At 51.4% G+C, this 12652-nt stretch overlaps 1 protein-coding gene across 2 annotated transcripts in view; it reads right to left on the bottom strand.

The window, feature by feature from the left end:
- Positions 1 to 12652, bottom strand: part of PARN (poly(A)-specific ribonuclease) — a 242473-nt gene that overhangs the window by 131552 nt on the left and 98269 nt on the right. The gene's annotated exons all lie outside the window — the stretch shown is intronic.

Genomic DNA, 12652 nt, shown 5'->3' with positions numbered 1-12652 from the left:
TGCGGCGATCCGTGCACATATCAGCTGTTTTCAACAGCTGACATGTGTGCCTGCATGTTATGAGTGGAATCGCATTCCACCCGTAACATTAACCCGTTACATCTCGCTGTCAAAGTCTGCGATGACGCCTGCAACTATGACGTTTCACTTTCGTTTTCACTCGGCCTGGAGGCCAGTAAAGCAGGAAGTGACCGTATCTGCTGTTTACAGCTGTATAGCTGTGATCAGCAGATAGATCAGAGCGATCGGATTGCTGATAGCTATAGGGGGACTAGTAAAATAAAAAAAAAAAATTAAAAAAAACCCCAAAAACCTAAAAAGGTTCAAATCACCCCCTTTTCGAACCAATGCAAATTAAAGGGTTAAAAATATTTTATCTCATTATATATATATTATATATATATATATATATATATATATATATATATATATATATATATATATATATATATATATATATTAGAAGGTGGCCCGATTCTACGCATCGGGTATTCTAGAATTTACGTATTGTGTAGTTCATGTATGATTTTTGTTATATATATATATATATATATATATATATATATATATATATATATATATGTTGTTATGTGTAGTTACCAAGTGTTTGTGTAGGGCGCTGTACATGTTCTGGATGTTGTCTGGGTGTGATGGGGGGTGAGAGGGGTGTTTGTGTGTTGCGTTGTTTGTGGAGCGCTGTGTGTCTGTAGCGGTGTGTGTGTGTGTTGCGCGGTGTGTGTGTGTTGCGCGGTTTGTGTGTGTGTGGTGTGTTTTGGGGGGAGGTATGTTTTGTGCAATGTGTGTGTTGTGCGGTATGTGCGTATATTTGTGTGTGCAGCGTTGTCTGTGTGTGTGGGTGTCTGTGTAGGGCAGTTGTTTGTGGTTCCCAGTGTGTGTGTGTGGTGTGTTGTGCAGTGCGCGCGCGCGCGTGCGTGCGTGCGTGCGTGTTGGGGGGAGGTGTGCACTCCCCATCGTGCTCCATCCCCCATGCTGCGCACTCCCCATCGTGCTCCATCCCCCATGCTGCGCACCCCCCATCGTGCTCCATCCGCCATGCTGCGCACTCCCCAACGTGCTCCATCCGCCATGCTGCCCCAGCATCAGCCTCAACGTCCCCAGCATCAGCCTCAACGTCCCCAGCATCAGCCTCAACGTCCCCAGCATCAGCCTCAACGTCCCCAGCATCAGCCTCAACGTCCCCAGCATCAGCCTCAACGTCCCCAGCATCAGCCTCAACGTCCCCAGCATCAGCCTCAACGTCCCCAGCATCAGCCTCAACGTCCCCAGCATCAGCCTCAACGTCCCCAGCATCAGCCTCAACGTCCCCAGCATCAGCCTCAACGTCCCCAGCATCAGCCTCAACGTCCCCAGCATCAGCCTCAACGTCCCCAGCATCAGCCTCAACGTCCCCAGCATCAGCCTCAACGTCCCCAGCATCAGCCTCAACGTCCCCAGCATCAGCCTCAACGTCCCCAGCATCAGCCTCAACGTCCCCAGCATCAGCCTCAACGTCCCCAGCATCAGCCTCAACGTCCCCAGCATCAGCCTCAACGTCCCCAGCATCAGCCTCAACGTCCCCAGCATCAGCCTCAACGTCCCCAGCATCAGCCTCTCCGTCCCCAGCATCAGCCTCTCCGTCCCCAGCATCAGCCTCTCCGTCCCCAGCATCAGCCTCTCCGTCTCCAGCATCAGCCTCTCCGTCTCCAGCATCAGCCTCTCCGTCTCCAGCATCAGCCTCTCCGTCTCCAGCATCAGCCTCCCCATCCCAGCCTTCCCCAGGATCAGCCTCTCTCCTCCCAGCCTCCTCCAGCACGCTGTGCTCCTCTGCCGACACTCACAGATCCGATCGCATACACTCACACCCACACACACACCCACACACACCCGATCGCATACACTCACACACACCTGATCGCATACACTCACGCACACACACACTGACGATATTGCACATACACGCTCATACTCACAACATCCGGAGATACCACATGCTTCTGGCCATGTGATCCTCCGGCAGGTCCTGGAAGCTCACAGCACAGTATCAAGGCCGAGAAGCAAGCGATATCTCCGGATGTTGTGAGTGTGTGAGGTGTGTGTGTGTGAGGTGTGTGTGTGTGTGAGGTGTGTGTGTGTGTGAGGTGTGTGTGTGTGTGAGGTGTGTGTGTGTGAGGTGTGTGTGTGTGTGAGGTGTGTGTGTGTGAGGTGTGTGTGTGTGAGGTGTGTGTGTGTGAGGTGTGTGTGTGTGAGGTGTGTGTGTGTGAGGTGTGTGTGTGTGAGGTGTGTGTGTGTGAGGTGTGTGTGTGTGAGGTGTGTGTGAGAGTGAGTGTGAGAGTGAGTGTGAGCCGGTGTACACTGGTAACTATGATACACATCGGGTAACTAAGGGACCTTAGTTACCCGATGTGTATAATGGTTACCAGCGTTCACGGGCTCCGTCAAGATCCCAGCATCGCAAGGTTATGTCTGGCGCTGCTGGGATCCTGACGGAGCCGGTGTAGAAGCAAGCGATATCCCAGGATGTTGTGAGTGTGTGGATGTGATGTGTGAGGTGTGTGTGAGAGTGAGTGTGATGTGATGCGAGTGTGTGTACTCACCTGGGAGTCGGAGCTACGTGTCAGTTGGGCCAGAGCGAGCGTGCATTGCGTGAGGGGGGCGGGGCCTGCAGAGAGCCGGGGCGAGAGGCCAATCTGTGTGGGGGGGCGGGGCCATGGCGAGCCCAGCGGCCAATCAGCTTTGTGTCACCGTAAGGACACAATTTCGGAGCATGACAGAATAAGGCTATATATATATATATATATATATATATATATATATATATATATATATATATATATATATATATATATATATATATATATATATATATATATATATATATATATATATATATATATATATACATACATACATACATACATATATATATACACACACACACACACACACACACACACACATACATACATACATATATATACACACATAAACATACATACATACATATATACACACACACACACACATTTGGTATCGCCGCGTTCAGACATGCCCAATCTATCAAAATATAAAATCAATTAATCTGATCAGTAAACGGCGTAGTGGCAAAAAAATTCCAAACGCCAAAAAACGGATTTTTGTGTACTAACCGTAAAATCGTTTTCTCTTAGCCATCATTGGGAGACACAGGACCATGGGTGTTATGCTGCCTATCCATAGGAAGACACTAAGTAGATGCAAAAGCATAGCTCCTCCTCTGCAGTATACACCCCCTGGCCGGGCCAGGCAAGCTCAGTTTTAGTACACAAGCAGTAGGAGAAAAAAAACGGTAAAAACTTACCTCAGAGGAACATGAGAAAAAAAAAAAGTCATAACCAAATAAGGTACTGAGAGAACCAAGGCCCAACAGGGCAACAGGGTGGGTGCTGTGTCCCCCAATGATGGCTAAGAGAAAACGATTTTACAGCGAGTACACAAAAATCCGTTTTTCTCTGACGCCTCATTGGGGGACACAGGACCATGGGACGTCCTAAAGCAGTCCATGGGTGGGAAATATAAAAAAAAAAAAAGACAACATAACCGAAGGACTAGGAACCAGTATCAGACAGCCTGGAGCGCCTACTGAGAGAGGTGCTCTACTGCCATTTGCAGAATTTTCCTACCCAGATTTGCCTCAGTTGAAACCTGGGTATGGACTCTGTAATGCTTTGAAAACGTATGTAGGCTAGACCAGGTCGCAGCCTTACACACCTGTTCCACTGAAGCCTGATGCCGAATGGCCCACGAAGCACCAACTGCTCGCGTGGAATGAGCCCGGAATGGGCTTCACTAGGAATGGGCTTGAGTTGCAAGCGGTAGACTTCCTGGATCGCAGAGCGAATCCAGCGCGCCAGTGTCGCCTTTGAAGCTGCCTGTCCCTTCTTAGGCCCCTCAGGAATGACGAGCAAAGAGTCAGTTTTCCTAAAGGGGGCTGTCCTGGATATGTAATATCTGAGAGCTCTGACGAGGTCTAACGAATACAAAGACCTTTCCACCCTATGAACCGGGTGTGGACAAAAGGAAGGCAGAACAATGTCCTCGTTCAAATGAAACGGGGTAAGAACCTTTGGAAGGAAATCCGGAAGGGGGTGCAGAACCACCTTGTCCTGGTGAAAGATCAGAAAAGGCTCGCGGCAAGAGTGCTGCCAGCTCCAAAACCCGTCTGATGGATGTAATTGCCACTAAGAATGTTACCTTCCAGGAAAGAAGAGCAAGGGAGGATTCCTTGAGGGGTTCAAAGGGAGACCTCTGGAGACCGTCCAGAACGAGGTTGAGGTCCCATGGTTCCAGCGGCTGTTTGTATGGGGGAACTAGATGGGAAACGCCCTGGAGGAAGGTCTTGACTTGCGGTTTTTGAGCCAGGCAGCATTGGTAGAAGATTGAGAGCGCTGAGACCTGCCCTTTAAAGGGAACTGAGAGCCAACCCCGCTTGCAAGCCAGACTGTAGAAAGTCGAGAATTCTGGGGATGGCCAGAGGCATAGGCTGGATGTTAGTTTCCCTGCACCATGAAAAAGATTTTCCACGTACGGTGGTAAATGCGGGATAAAGCAGGCTTTCGGGCGCAGATCATGGTGACAATAACCACGGGGGAGAATCCCGCTCTTGTTAATACCCAGGTCTTAATGGACATGCCGTCAGCTTCAGGGCTCTGGAGTTCTGATGGGAAATGGGCCAGCAAATCTGGGATGTCTGGAAGGCGCCACGGTGCGTCTGTGAGCATTTGTACTAATTCGGCGAACCAGGCGCGACTGGGCCAGTCCGGTGCTATCAGTATCACCGGGACTCCCTCTGCCTTGATCTTCCTGATTACCCGCGGCAGCAGGGGTAGAGGTGGAAATATTATTATTATTATTATTATTTATTTATAGAGCACCATTAATTCCATGGTGCTGTACATGAGAAGGGGGTTACATACAAAGAAGGGAATTTTGTTACTTACCGTAAATTCCTTTTCTTCTAGCTCCAATTGGGAGACCCAGACAATTGGGTGTATAGCTACTGCCTCCGGAGGCCACACAAAGTATTACACTAAAAAGTGTAAGGCCCCTCCCCTTCTGCATATACACCCCCCGTGGATCACGGGCTGCTTCAGTTTTAGTGCAAAAGCAAGAAGGAGGAAAGCCAATAACTGGTTAAACAATTCAATCCGAAGGAACATCGGAGAACTGAAACCATTCAACATGAACAACATGTGTACCCGAACAACCAAAAATCCCGAAGGAACAGGGGCGGGTGCTGGGTCTCCCAATTGGAGCTAGAAGAAAAGGAATTTACGGTAAGTAACAAAATTCCCTTCTTCTTCGGCGCTCCATTGGGAGACCCAGACGATTGGGACGTCCAAAAGCAGTCCCTGGGTGGGTAAATTAATACCTCAAGTTTGGACTGTAAAAACAGCCCTTCCCTACATGGAGGCAATCGCCGCCTGCAGGACTCTTCTACTTAGGCTGGCATCCGCCTAAGCGTAGGCATGCACCTGATAACGCTTGGTGAAGGTGTGCAGACTCGCCCAGGTAGCCGCCTGGCACACCTGCTGAGCCGTAGCCTGGTGCCGTAATGTCCAGGACGCACCCACGGCTCTGGTAGAATGGGCCTTCAGCCCTGATGGAACCGGAAGCCCAGCAGAACGGTAGGCTTCAAGAATTGGTTCCTTGATCCATCGAGCCAGGGTGGATTTGGAAGCCTGCGACCCTTTGCGCTGACCAGCGACAAGTACAAAGAGTGCATCCGAGCGGCGCAGGGGCGCCGTGCGGGAAATGTAGATTCTGAGCGCTCTCATCAGATCCAGCAAATGCAAAACCAATTTATATCGATGAACTGGATGAGGACAAAAGGAAGGTAAGGAGATATCCTGACTGAGATGAAAAGGGGGATACCACCTTAGGGAGAAACCCCGGAATCAGGCACAGCACTACCTTGTCTTGGTGAAACACCAGGAAGGGAGCTTTGGATGACCGCGCTGCTAGCTCGGACACTCTCTGAAGAGACGTGACCGCTACCAAAAAGGCCACTTTCTGTGAAAGTCGAGAAAATGAAACATCCCTCAGAGGCTCAAAGGGCGGCTCCTGGAGAGCAAATAGTACCCTGTTCAGATCCCATGGGTCTAACGGCCTCTTGTACGGAGGGACAATGTGACAAACCCCCTACAGGAACGTGCGTACCTGAGGAAGTCGTACTATGCGCTTCTGAAAGAATACAGACAGCGCTGGGACTCGTCCGTTAAGAGAGCCGAGCGACAAACCTTTTCCCAAACCAGATTGCAGGAAGGAAGGAAAAGTAAGCAATGCAAATGTCCAGGGAGACACTCCCTGAGCAGAGCACTAAGATAAGAATATCTTCCACGTCTTGTGGTGGATCTTGGCAGACGTCGGCTTCCTAGCCCGTCTCATGGTGACAATGACGTCTTGAGATAATCCTGAAGACGCTAGGATCCAGGACTCAATGGCCACACAGTCAGGTTCAGGGCTGTAGAATTCAGATGGAAAAAACGGCCCTTGGGACAGTAAGTCTGGCCGGTCTGGTAGTGCCCACGGTTGGCCGACCGTGAGATGCCACAGATGCAGGTACCACGACCTCCTCGGTCAGTCTGGGGCGACGAGGATGGCGCGGCGGCAATCGGAGCTGATCTTGCGTAGCCCTCTGGGCAACAGTGTCAGAGGGGGAAACACATAGGGTAGGTGGAACTGCGACCAATCCTGAACTAAGGCGCCTGCCGCCCGAGCTCTTTGATCGTGAGACCGCGCCATGAAAATCGGGCCCTTGTTGTTGTGCCGAGACGCCATTAGGTCGACGTCCGGCCTCCTCCAGCGGCTACAGATTTCTTGAGACCCGTCCGGGTGCAGAGACCATTCCCCTGCGTCCATGCCCTGGCGACTGAGGAAGTCTGCTTCCCAGTTTTCTACGCCCGGGATGTGAACTGCGGATATGGTGTATGCTCTGTCTTCCACCCACATCAGAATCCGCCGGACTTCCTGGGAGGCTTGCCGACTGCGTGTTCCGCCTTGGTGGTTGATGTATGCCACCGCTGCGAAGTTGTCCGACTGAATTCGGATCTGTTTGCCTTCCAGCCTCTGCTGGAAGGCTTGCAGGGCAAGATACCCTGCCCAGATTTCCAGAACATTGATCTGAAGGGTGGACTCCTCTGAAGAGAGTCCTTGCCCGTCTGAGAAAGGGGTACGTTCCTGTCTAGGGACGTTGACTTCCCATCCCATTGGCGAAGAATGTCCTATAGAAGTGGACGCAGATGAAACTGCGCGAAAAGGACTGCCTCTGCATGAGGCGTCTTAAGGGGTGTGACTGGCCTTGAAGGAGAGACTGCACCCCCGTCTGTAGTGGATGTCTGACCTCCTTCGCACAAAGCATGAAAACTGAAGCAGCCCGTGATCCACGGGGGGTGTATATGCAGAAGGGGAGGGGCCTTACACTTTTTAGTGTAATACTTTGTGTGGCCTCCGGAGGCAGTAGCTATACACCCAATCGGCTGGGTCTCCCAATGGAGCGCCGAAGAAATACGTATACAAGTTACAGTAGACAGACTAGTACAGAGGGAAGAGGGCCCTACCCTTGCGGGCTTACATTCTATAGGATTATGGGGAGGAGACAATAGGTGGGGTGTAAGTCAGGCAGCGGCTCCGCATGGTGGTCGGGCGGCAGCTCCGCACGGTGGTCGGGCGGCAGCTCCACACGGTGGTCGGGCGGCAGCTCCACACGGTGGTCGGGCGGCAGCTCCGCACAGTGGTCGGGCGGCAGCTCCGCACGGTGGTCGGGCGGCAGCGAGTTCATTGTAGATTGTAGGCATTTCTGAACAGGTGCGTTTTCAGGTTCCGTTTGAAGTTTGCAAGGGTAGGGGATAGTCTGACGTGTTGAGGCAGCGAGTTCCAGGAGACTGGGGATGCTCGGGAGAAGTCTTGGAGTCGGTTGCGTGAGGAGCGAATGAGAGAGGAGGAGAGGAGGAGATCTTGGGAGGACCGGAGGTGACGTGTTAGAGTGTAGTGGGAGAGTAGTTCGGAGATGTACGGAGGGGAAAGATTATGCACAGCTTTGTAGGTCAGTGTTAGAAGTTTGAATTGGATACGGTGGAAGATTGGAAGCCAGTGGAGGGACATGCAGAGGGGAGAAGCGGGGTGGTATTGAGGAGAGAGGTGGATAAGTCAGGCAGCAGAGTTAAGGATGGACTGGAGAGGGGCGAGCGTGTTGGCAGGGAGGCCACAGAGGAGGATGTTACAGTAGTCGAGGCGGGAGATTATGAGGGCATGCACTAGCATTTTAGTAGATTGCAAGTTGAGGAAAGGGCGGATTCTGGAAATATTTTTGAGTTGAAGACGGCAGGAGGTGGTGAGGGATTGGATGTGTGGTATGAAGGATAAGGCAGAGTCAAAGGTCACTCCGAGGCAGCGAACTTTGGGTACTGGCGAGAGCGTGGTGTTATTTATTGTAATAGATAGATCAGGTGGAGAGTGTAGGTGAGACGGAGGAAAGATGATTAGTTCAGTTTTGGCCACATTGAGCTTTAGGAAGCGAGAGGAGAAGAAGGAGGATATAGCAAATAGACATTTCGGGATTTTGGACAGCAGAGATGTGGCATCAGGGCCAGAGAGGTAGATCTGGGTGTCATCGGCATATAGGTGGTATTGGAAGCCATGGGACTTTATGAGTTGTCCCAGGCCAAATGTGTAGATAGAGAAAAGTAGGGGTCCTAGGACAGAGCCTTGAGGGATGCCAACAGAGAGATGGTGGGATGAGGAGGTTGTGTGAGAGTGGGAGACACTGAAAGTGCGATTTGAGAGGTATGAAGAGATCCAAGAGAGGGCAAGATCTCTGACACCAAGGGAAGAGAGGGTCTGTAATAGGAGGGAGTGGTCAACGGTATCGAAGGCTGAGGACAGGTCTAGGAGTAGGAGTATAGAGAAGTGCTTGTTCGCTTTGGCAGTAAGCAAGTCATTTGTGATTTTAGTCAGGGCAGTTTCGGTAGAGTGATGTGGACGGAAGCCGGACTGTAGGTTGTCAAAGAGAGCGTTAGAGGAGAGGTGGGAGGAAAGTGGACATGCTGTTCCAGGAGTTTTGAGGCAAGTGGGAGCAGTGATATGGGGCGATAGCTGGTAGTAGAGGTTGGATCGAGGGAAGGTTTCTTTAGGATAGGTGTGACTGTTGCATGTTTAAAGGCAGAGGGGAAGGTTCCAGTCGTTAAAGATAGGTTGAAGAGGTGGGTTAAGGCTGGAATAAGGATAGTGGTGAGGTTGGGAAGGAGGTGGGATGGCATGGAAATATGTAAGGCAGTGGTGCCAGGAGCAGACTAGAGCATTCGCGCCGATGGACTGCGGGTCGCGTGACCTGGCTATGAACGCGGGTACCTTTGCATTCAACCTTGAGGCCATTAGATTCATGTCTGGTGTGCCCCAGCGAGTGGAGATGTGTAGAAACACATCTGGGTGGAGAGACCATTCTCCGGCAGCCAGGCCTTGGCGACTCAGAAAGTATGCTGCCCAGTTCTCTACCCCCGGTATGTGTACCGCTGATATCACTGATCCCGTCGATTCGGCCCAGCTGAGGATCTTGTGGGCCTCGAGATAAGCCGCTTTGCTGCGGGTGTCCCCCTGCCGATTGATATAGGCTACAGCTGTCACATTGTCCAATTGGACTCGAATCTGACGACCCGCTAGCAGAGGGCAGAACGCTCTGAGCGCGAGGAAGATCGCGCGGAGTTCCAGGATGTTTATGGGTAGGAAAGACTCCGGGGGCGTCAAACGTCCTTGAGCAGTGTGGTGCCGGTATACTGCTCCCCAGCCTAGGAGGCTGGCGTCCGTGGTCAGGACCAGCCAGTTCACTAGGAGAAGAAGGGAATTTTGTTTACTTACCGTAAATTCCTTTTCTTCTAGCTCCAATTGGGAGACCCAGACAATTGGGTGTATAGCTACTGCCTCCGGAGGCCACACAAAGCATTACACTTAAAAGTGTAAGGCCCCTCCCCTTCTGCCTATACACCCCCCGTGGGATCACGGGTTCCTCAGTTTTAGTGCCAAAGCAAGAAGGAGGAAAGCCAATAACCGGTTTAAGAACAAATTCAATCCGAAGGAACATCGGAGAACCGAAACCAGTCAACATGAACAACATGTGTACCCGAACCAACAAAAATCCCTAAGCAAACAGGGCGGGTGCTGGGTCTCCCAATTGGAGCTAGAAGAAAAGGAATTTACGGTAAGTAAACAAAATTCCCTTCTTCTTTGTCGCTCCTAATTGGGAGACCCAGACAATTGGGACGTCCAAAAGCAGTCCCTGGGTGGGTATAATAACCCCTCGTGATAGGACCGTAAAAACAGCCCTACCCTACAGGTGGCCCGTCGCCGCCTGAAGGACTTGTCTACCTAGGCTGGCGTCCGCCGAAGCGTAGGTATGCACTTGATAGTGTTTGGTAAAAGTGTGCAGACTCGACCAGGTAGTCGCCTGGCACACCTGCTGAGCCGTAGCCTGGTGTCGTAATGCCTAGGACGCACCCACGGCTCTGGTAGCATGGGCCTTCAGCCCTGAGGGAACCGGAAGCCGAGCAGAACGGTAGGCTTCAAGAATTGGTTCCTTGATCCACCGAGCTAGGGTGGATTTGGAAGCTTGCGACCCTTTGCGCTGACCAGCGACAAGGACAAAGAGTGCATCCGAGCGGTGCAGGGGCGCCGTGCGGGAAGAAGGGAATTTTGTTTACTTACCGTAAATTCCTTTTCTTCTAGCTCCAATTGGGAGACCCAGACAGTGGGTGTATAGCTACTGCCCTCTGGAGGCCGCACAAAGAACTACACTTAAAAGTGTAAGGCCCCTCCCCTTCTGGCTATACACCCTCCCGTAGGAGTACAGATTCCTCAGTTTTAGTACCAAAGCAAGAAGGAGGAAAGCCAATAACAGTTTCAAAAACAAATTCAATCCGATAACACGATCGGAGAACTTAAGAAACAACATGAACAACATGTGCACCCGAAAAACGAAACCCTAAGAACAAATAGGGCGGGTGCTGGGTCTCCCAATTGGAGCTAGAAGAAAAGGAATTTACGGTAAGTAAACAAAATTCCCTTCTTCTTTTTCGCTCCTAATTGGGAGACCCAGACAGTGGGACGTCCAAAAGCAGTCCCTGGGTGGGTAAAAAGATACCACATGAACGGGCTGTCAGACAGCCTCTTCCTACAGGTGGGCCACCGCCGCCTGAAGGACCTGTCTACCTAGGCTGGCATCTGCCGAAGCGTAGGTATGCACTTGATAGTGTTTGGTAAACGTGTGCAGACTCGACCAGGTAGCCGCTTGGCACACTTGCTGAGCCGTAGCCTGATGCCGCAATGCCCAGGACGCACCCACGGCTCTGGTAGAATGGGCCTTCAGTCCAGATGGAATCGGAAGCCCAGCAGAACGGTATGTGTGAAGAATTGGTTCCTTGATCCACCGCGCCAGGGTGGATTTGGAAGCTTGCGATCCCTTATGCTGACCAGCGACTAGGACAAAGAGCGCATCAGAACGGCGTAGAGCCGCCGTGCGAGAAATGTAAATCCTGAGTGCTCTCACCAGGTCCAACAGATGTAAACCCTTTTCAAATTGGTGAACTGGATGCGGACACAAAGATGGTAAAGTGATATCCTGATTGAGATGAAAGGAAGAAACCACCTTGGGAGAAAACTCTGGAATTGGACGCAGTACTACCTTGTCTTGGTGAAACACCAGGAAGGGAGATTTGCAAGATAACGCCGCTAGCTCGGACACTCTTCGAAGAGACGTGACCGCCACAAGAAAAACTACCTTTTGTGAAAGCCGAGAAAGGGGAACCTCTTTCAAAGGCTCGAAAGGCGGCTTCTGGAGAGCAATGAGAACCTTGTTCAGATCCCAGGGTTCCAATGGCCGTCTGTAAGGAGGAACGATATGACAAACTCCTTGGAGAAACGTGCGTACTTTAGAAAGCTGTGCCAAGCGCTTCTGAAAGAATACGGATAGCGCGGAGACTTGACCCTTAAGAGAGCTAAGCGACAAACCTTTTTCCAACCCAGACTGCAGGAAGGAAAGAAAAATTGGCAATGCAAATGGCCAGGGAGAAAACCCTTGAGCCAAGCACCACGCTAAGAATATCTTCCACGTTCTGTGATAGATCTTAGCTGAGGATGGTTTTCTAGCCTGTCTCATTGTGGCAACAACTTCATGAGATAAACCTGAGGCCGCTAGGATCCAGGACTCAATGGCCACACAGTCAGGTTCAGGGCCGCAGAATTCAGATGGAAAAACGGCCCTTGAGACAGCAAATCTGGACGGTCTGGTAGTGTCCACGGTTGGCCTACCGTGAGATGCCACAGATCCGGGTACCACGACCTTCTTGGCCAATCTGGAGCGACGAGTATGGCTCGATGGCAGTCGGACCTGATTTTCCGGAGAACTCTGGGTAACAATGCTAGAGGTGGGAACACATAGGGGAGTCGGAATTGCGACCAATCCTGAACCAAGGCGTCTGCCGCCAGTGCTCGGTGATCGTGAGACCGTGCCATGAAAACTGGGACCTTGTTGTTGTGCCGTGACGCCATCAGATCGACGTCCGGCGTCCCCCAGCGGCAACAGATCTGCTGAAACACGTCCGGGTGAAGGGACCATTCTCCTGCGTCC

The sequence above is a fragment of the Anomaloglossus baeobatrachus genome, chromosome 7 (assembly GCF_048569485.1).
Source record: "Anomaloglossus baeobatrachus isolate aAnoBae1 chromosome 7, aAnoBae1.hap1, whole genome shotgun sequence".
In the NCBI taxonomy this organism is placed as follows: domain Eukaryota; kingdom Metazoa; phylum Chordata; class Amphibia; order Anura; family Aromobatidae; genus Anomaloglossus; species Anomaloglossus baeobatrachus.
The sequence above is the reverse complement of the archived record's forward strand: the minus strand, read 5'-3'. Positions and strand labels throughout refer to the sequence as shown.